The 8,338-nt window shown below is 37.2% G+C and overlaps 1 long non-coding RNA gene across 1 annotated transcript; it reads left to right on the plus strand.

Moving 5' to 3' along the window:
- Positions 1 to 6,448: 6,448 nt before the first annotated feature.
- On the plus strand, positions 6,449 to 7,942 carry LOC126634355 (uncharacterized). Its single transcript, XR_007627305.1, has 2 exons — positions 6,449 to 7,302; positions 7,414 to 7,942. It is a non-coding gene; the product is annotated as an uncharacterized LOC126634355 (long non-coding RNA).
- The last annotated feature ends 396 nt before the right edge of the window (positions 7,943 to 8,338 follow it).

Here is an 8,338-nt window from a genome sequence, read left to right on the forward strand (position 1 = left end):
CATCTGCAATGCGCTTGTCATCTTTACGGTTGACCTCCTAACAAAAATCCACAATTTCCTTTTAAAGAGCTTTTCGATCCCTTGCCCAATTATTATGTTCTGAAGTTAATAAATGCTCTAACTCCCCCTTCAATGCAACGAGAACCTGGTCTGACTCTGCCTTGGCCTACATGTCAAACCTTAACTCGTTTCTTACATTCTCAAAGCGTTCCTGATAATCATTGGCTTTCACCTGTTCAATAGCAACCAGGTCAATGTATCAAATAATCTCCACCTGATGAGAGAGTCCAAGGCTTACTGCTTGGCATATGTGTTCCTGAGTTCTTCAGATTGGGTTAGCAATAGTCGTTCCGCCTTTATCCTCGTTGTTGTTTCAAGGCCCATAATTCATTCAAGCTCCTGGATCGATCTTACTTGTCGAAATAAGGCAACCTCCGTCTACATGTTGGCCTATCATACAAAGTACATTAGGGGGAATTCGTGAATATCAACAAAGAGAAAAAGGGCAAACTAAGTTAGATACCTCGTAGTGACTCTGGTAGTACTGTATCATGACATCTTCAAGAGAAGTGCATGCTCATTTGAAATTGGCAAGGGCAATTACGGCTTTGAGCAACTTCTGAGCATAATATGTATTTTGAAGACCACTGGCATCTGAAGAAATAGCAACTCGATCAATTGAAGCCCGGGTCACAAGAGGAGGATAAATTGTCCCCTCGGACCTCAACAAATCAGTCGACGAAAGACCATCACGACAGGAAGGTTCATTTATAGACACTTGCAGCAGGGGAGGAAAGGCAAAAAATGACGTCGAGGCAATAAAGCGCACCTGTGACTTCGTCCGATACAAACATAATGCTTGATGGAATAACCAAAAGAAGAGCGTGGGATTTTAATTTCGATGACTAGGGCAGCATTGCAAGTAAATGCAGAGGTAGTGAAGAAGGTTGTTTATCTGTTACAGATGTAGGGGCAGGTATGTCAAAAGTGGGTAACATCGGAACAGCAATGCGTCTTTTTCTTTAGAAAAGAGTCTTTTCCACTAATATCCCTTTCCCATACTCTGTCAACAATTAGTATGTCTTCGAACCAATCTTTGTCATGACAAGGGACATCCTGAATGTAAGTCTCCCAAACGAGACTAGCTCTGCCTGCAAAATAATCGTGGTCATCCAAATTTAATCTAATGATGTACAACATCCTAAACTCGAGGATGTCCATCTCAACCTCGAACCACTAATCCAGCAACTTGAAGCAAGTAAGAAGATTGAATGCGGTAGGAGAAATGTTGCAGATAGTTATATTATAGCACAACAAAATGCCTTTCATGAAAGCACAAAAGGGAAAATGAAGGCCAGGTCCAAAAACTAGGGGTAGATTCTAGTGCAAAGATGACTAGGGTCAGACGACAGCAATAAATCGGCATAGATATCATGGCCGGGTTCCTACCAGACATTACAATCATCCAAGATATCACTTGTTCTTCGATGAAAGATTCACCTTCTCGATTACGAATTCTCGTCAGGGGAAGATAATAGGGGAAACCTTGACCAATTTAGGCTTTTTGCTTGATGACACCATGAGAAAAGATTTAAAGGGGATAGAGGATTTTGAAATGGGTACAGATAAAAAGTTAAGCCTTTTTTTTACAATAAAAGTTTAGGGTAGAGGAAAGAGGTCTGATGATACATAGGCATCTTTGGGAGGGATCATCTAATCGTTGAATACAGATCGACTTGTTTTGGATCAACCCATTTGATGACTGAGATAAGCAAAGGATATTGGAGAAAATTTCTCATTTCTCGTATGCAGGCTTCAGACGCGACGCTTTATCATTACGAACTTTATGGCATGTTGTACGAAGATGCAAGTCTAAATTTGAAACATTGTCACATCAAAGTTAAAGCTTACCTCGCATTCATGAAGACTAAATGGTACATATTCCAACTTACTCCGAAAGGCATATTGTTTGGTAACAATCCATCATTAAGGGGAACAAGTTGCCTCTCAGATAGCTAGTTAGGGGCAATTGTGGGACCATGATTTTCTAAGGCCAGATAAGGTGATCTGAATACTATTACCTTAGTAGTCCGATCATGGACTCACTAGCTCCGGCCGGATCTGTTTTAGATAGAACATGGTGCCACCATCACTCTACTCCAGGGCACTAGGTGGAGTCCAAGCGACTCCGCTGGATGACCATGCTTATTTTGTAAGATACATAATCTGATCCAGATATGGACACAATCAGATCCTATAAGTCTTAAAGTCCCTACAATCTGGGGCCGTAAGTAATCACAACTCCTAAATATGATGCAATATCTACTTACTAGATATCATCTAGGTTTCTCCCGGCTTAGAACGAGAATTATATCCTCAAAAGGGCTTTCTCCCACGGTATAAATACACTCATCTAGGGTTCATCTACAGTAACGCAATCTATATACTTGAATTCTCTTGCCCACTGCTCGAGTATCAAATCATTCGCTAACTTGACCGTTGAAGAGCCTTTGGCCGACACACCCCTCCCCCTCCCCCCCCCCACCGGCCTAAGGTTTGCTTGTGGTTATTTTACTATTTTGCAGGTTGCTCAAGATTCCTCGAATTTGTGCTCAACCATCGCCCACGGAGGTGCGCAGGTTTGGTCCCAACATTAACTTTTGTCTCTCTTTGAAATGTTTAAAAGGTGTTGTCTCAATGTAAAATTAGGTATTAAAAGTGTACTCTGTGTGTACCAAAAATAACAATAGGCGCAATGGAGTTACTGCTCATGCTACTTGGCAACCACTGATGGTAGGAATGGTGAAATCAATGTAGGTGGATCGCTACAGCGAGGTGGTGGTACTCGAGGGATTGGAGTTTTGATTCGAGATGATAAAGGACTATTAATGGCAGTTTGTTCGAAACAAATGTAGAGTTTTGTTCTCCTCGAGTTATCAAATTGATTGCCGCGAGGGAAGGACTTCTGTTTGCTTGTAAGTTGGGTTTCAATCATGTTATGTTGGAAATGGATGCCAAAATAGTGGTGGGGAAAATTCTGGAGAATGGAAGACAATAGAGACGTGGATGGGAACATGGTGGTGGAGACTAAGCAGCTAAGTAAAAGATTAAGTTTTGCATGTCGTTGGTAGTTAAGAGAAACAAATACGTTGGCGCATAGGTGGGAACAATTCCATGAAGTTATGACAAATTTATAGCTTGGACTGAAGAGGCTCCTTTGTGGTTGATGCCTTTTTTGGAAGCCAAGTTGGGACTACAGAGTCGATAAGTTCTTGTGATGGCAAGTAGGGATCTTTTTCTGTTTCGTGATTTTTCCTCCTTGGAGATTTCCAAACCGAAAGGTTTTTTCTCAGAAGTCCATGCTTGTCATATTTTCTTTCTCCCGTTGGTTTATCCTATATCTGTATATTACTTTTTAATGGTTGGGAATGAAATTCATACTATAAAAACATTAATATTCTTATTGAACTACTTCAAGTATTGTTGATAAACTGTTTAAACCCAGCATGGTTCACCACTAACATGATCGATATTATTCCAACTTAACTATCTATTATTAAGCATTGTCTTATCACAAAAAAAAAAAAAAAAAAAAAAAAACCTCGGTGATATTGCGAACCTCCTACACATAAATTGTATATTAATTTCTATATTTCTCCACAACGGGACTATCCTCCAACAACTACATCTTTTGTTGGACAATAATTTGCTCAATATTCAGGTGCGCAAGCCTCAGTGTGCTGCTTATGTGCGCAAGCCTCGTAACCGCACAATAGAAATTGAAAGGTGTTGATTTAAAAGAGTGTGATGTACTAATGTGTAGAGGATCATCCCATTTTAACTTGCTTATATCTCATTTTATGATGGGTAGATCCAAAAGAAATTCAAATAATTCAAAAATGTATGCTAAAGCCGCTTAGTACTATAATTTAGCGGTATATTCTTCACTTGTAAGAGGTTTTAGGTTCGATTATCGTCAAAGACGAATTTGAACCATATTATTACTTGCCCATTGTGAGGCTAAGCCCATCCCCTTCTCCTTTAATGTAGATAATGAAGTAATTGTACCAAACTCTGTTAGCTTTACTAAACCTTCAAATCATGAACATCTTCTTCCCCTTAAAAATCGTCTTCCTTCGAAAGTATATACCCTGCTGAACTTGAGGCAATTCCATCGTGGAAAAGAACAAACATCTACCTGCTTATTTGGGGTCAAGATCTTGAGCAATTTATCTACTTAACTGGGGTAAAAAAATAGGGAAATTAGGGTATGTAAGCTTTACCTTATCTGCCCATGTTCATAAATTTAAAATTTAAAATACGTCGACAAAAAATTTACGATTCATCGTATTTGAAGAATTATACATATAGGGAATTTTGTTAATATATATATTCATGATATAGCACCGAAAGTTGAACTCATAAGGCCTGAATCTAAGATGTGGACTCAAATTTCCGCTGTTTTTTTCTTTGATGAAAATGCACCTGCAAAATAATAATACCTGTCAAAAGCCTCAAGCTCCCATGATGAATGGGGGGCTTTGACCGAAGAATATCTGATGCCAAAGTTAGAATTCTGAAAAGAATGTGTTTAGGAGTTTGTGGTTAGCAAATGACATAGCTTTTTAGTTGGAGAATATGACAATTTATAGGGAAGTGGCCGATCTTATTTGAAGAATAGTGGCTGACCATATATGGTGAAATTATGTGAATAATTGCAAGATATTATGTGAAATAATATCTTGCAATTAATATGGCAATTAATCCTAAATTAAATAGGAATTTGGGAGTTACCTTTTGAATAAGGATTTGATGAGGAGTGATGAGAAGGATTTGAATCAATACCATTTTGATCACCTTTGACTATTCCCTAATTGAGCCGTTATTGTTCATTATATGCGCATGAGAATCCTGATGTACCTCAAAAGTAATTTATCCTGTTAATTCAAAAGTTCACGTACCACCTCCATAATTAATGAGCTTCAATTATTGGCAGCAACAGTGTTGCGAAGTTCACCAAGCAAGACTTTGCTTTGATTAGTGGGCTTCGATGCGACAAAAAGCCGATTATAAAATGGTCAAATACACACTGTTTGCATTTGACTAAGAAGCATTTTTCCTAACAACACCAATGTGACCAGAAAAATGTTGCAAACAGCCATCGATAAATGCCATCATAAGGATGATTTGTTGAAATTAGGACTTTTGTACATGCTATGTTTCGTGATTTTAGGGTTTGAATGAGAATCTTTCAAAATGAGACTCTTCATGGATCTCCACCATGTCATGTTTTTGGCACAAAATTTTATAATGTCGGCACATAAATTGTACCAAAAACATAATGTGGCGGAGAGTCATAGAAGGTCTCACTTTTGAGAGGGAGTAGGATTCTCTCCCCTCTTATTCTCATCTATTTCCCACCCCTCCTCTCGCATATTGCTTTTTGTCTTATTGTCTCTATAAAAAAAAAAAAAAATCAATACAAAATCTTGATGTGGCTTAACCGTAACCTTTCAGGTTTGAGGGGAGAGAAAAGAATAGAGATTAGGAGGGGAGAGAAGTCTCTTTGGCATTTCTCTACAGACGTTTATATTGCATCTAGCAAACAATTCAACAGTGTTCAATAAATATCCTCGGGGTACTTTGTCGTTTCAACTCATTGGAAATCCCTATTAGTTGATCCTAAGAGCAAAGATGATGATGATAATGTTAATGAAGGAAAGAACAATGATGATGCGAATTCTAGTGATGACGGTAGAGACAAACACGAGATTAAAGGCAAGGGTAAGGCAAATGGCAAGAGCAAGGACAAGAAGTTGGGAAAGCGGACAAAGAGCAAGGGCAAATTCAAAGTCAATGCGATGAAGAAGGGAAAGGGAAAGGGAAAAGTAAATGGGGAGGGGAGAAGGAGAAAGCAAAGAACTGGTTGGAGTTTAAGAGGATTTAACTATGCATTCTAGGTATCATGTAATTGTGGTTAATTTGGTTTGTATATTAATGTTGAATTACTCAGTGGGAAAGCGATCCAACACCTGAGTTCACCAAGTTGAACTCATATGTTTTGCAAAGAGACATACTTCTATGACTTTTATTTGAAGGGTTGAACCTAGGCGTTTTTAAGTCGTAATGAACAGTAGTTTCATGCTAGACTTATTTGCCATATTAGAGAAATGATTGTAGATTTGAACCGAAAATGTAATGGGATTTAAAATGAAGTCTTATCAACCAGGGCAATTCAACATTTGCATTGGTACTAAAATGAAATATGCTGCTTCATAATATTGTTGGTTGAGCCCATTTGGTTTTATGGCCAATAAATTTTAGGGAAATTGACAGAAATGAGCCATTTCCTTAATCTTGAGACTAAAATAAGATTTTTGGGATATGTATAAACCATGCACTTGACATGCACAACAATATGACAGATGTAGGATTTTTCTAAAATTTGAAATGACTAAATTGCCCTCCCATATAAATGGGTTATTGCAAAGACTCATTTAGCATTTTCTCCTTCCTTCTCCTAAAACCTCACTCGTGACCCTTGCTCGACAAATGGCAAAGAGAACCCTAAACTGCCCAAGCATCGCTCTTTCCGGTTCATCTCTTTCTCTCTCTCATTTTTGTCTCTACCTAACTCGATCATCGTCTCCGTTTTTGCTTCCAATTACTTGTTTTTTTTTTTAATTTGTAGAGATGGCGAGTAAAAAAAAATAGGGATAGGGAAAAGAGAGCTTGGAATGTATTCTGGATTTTGCGAATTGGGTTTTTTGTATTTGTTTGTGGGTTTTGTTATTTTAGATTCTGCGTTTCAATTTTTGGGTTTCAATTTTTGAGCTTTGTGTTCTAATTTTTGGATTCTGGGTTTCAATTTTTGGGTTTTAATTTTTGAGTTTTGTGTTTTAATTTTTGGATTCTATGTCTTAATTTTTTAGATTCTAGATCCTCTCACAGAACGTGAAAAAGTGGGTTTTTACTATGAATTTTTGCTTTTTTAGCTTAATTTTAATTATTCTTTCTGTTAGTTGTTAAGAAATGGATAATTACTTTATCAAGTTCCCTAGTAGAAAATCCTCCTATAGCCTACTTTTTGGATGTTAGTAGCTTGCAGTGGCATTCAATCAACATAAACATACTTATGCTTCTCTGTTCGTGAGTGTGTGTGAATATTTTAGTTAATACTTCATGTTTAGCTTGCGCAAAACATGCAAATGTGTCTTTATGCTTCAGACAAATTCAATTCTTTGAAATGCAGAAGCACAAGGACAAAGTAAAACTCTCCACTTATGCTTAATGGATATATAGGTATATGGATTTTAAGAAGCAAGCTAAGGAAATTTATATTCATGAATTTGGTTTTTGGGAAGTGGGTGCTCTCCTGATTTGATTACTTACCATGCTTTACTTGATGGTTAGGTAAGACAATGTATATACTTGTTTGATTCAAGGTTTACTTACACCTAGGAGATTTGGCGAAGCACATGGATAGTATAGAATAATGATCAAGGAGGGCATTGAGCTTGATAATATCTTTTGTACTATAATAAGTCAAGGATTATCATATGCTAGTAGAGTAAACGATGCTTTGAACTTCTTAAGAGAGATGAGCAAGAAAGGTTTGGTTTTAGATGCCTACTGTTGCAACTTTTAATGCTCTTATTGATGAACTTTGTAAGGCTTCTAAGCTTGAGGAAGCACATTTTTTATTCTACAAGATGGATCAGTTATTCAGGTTCAATACAAGAACGATTGTGAGAAACTTTATGGAAAGATTGTTGACAATTGTAATGTTTTACCCTCTGTTCAAGGCTCTTGTAAAAGGCAAAACTGAAGAAACTTGGAATAGTTTGTATCCAAATGAATGTTTTCGCTTATTTTCTTATATCTTCTTTAAATTTGTTACTCGGTTCTTTTTGTAATAAATGTTTTTGGGTGTTCATGTCGATTTCGGTTTCTTGTGTCTTTTTTATAGCCCCCATGATTGATTTAGTAATGACGAATGCTGCTAGGACTAGTGAGGTTTCAAATTTTGTTATTTTATGTGCATATTGTGAGCATCCTTCGTGCATGGTGTTTGCATGGTATGTACATGCTATGTGCTGATAAACAACAATTCTGTTCCATTACTAAAACTGTAGTTACGAAGTCCATATCGCAGAAAGACTTCTCATCAGATATGAAGTTTACTTCTAGTTCCACATAATCCTTGCATAGTTATGATTGAATTGTAAATCCTACTCCAGTATTAATTAATTTTGTTCTCCAGTAAATATTATGGAAATCTAGCTCACTCATTATTGAGTTGAGTTCTACAAATATATTCTTCTAGCTTTCATGGTAT

The sequence above is a fragment of the Malus sylvestris genome, chromosome 9 (assembly GCF_916048215.2).
Source record: "Malus sylvestris chromosome 9, drMalSylv7.2, whole genome shotgun sequence".
Lineage (NCBI taxonomy): Eukaryota > Viridiplantae > Streptophyta > Magnoliopsida > Rosales > Rosaceae > Malus > Malus sylvestris.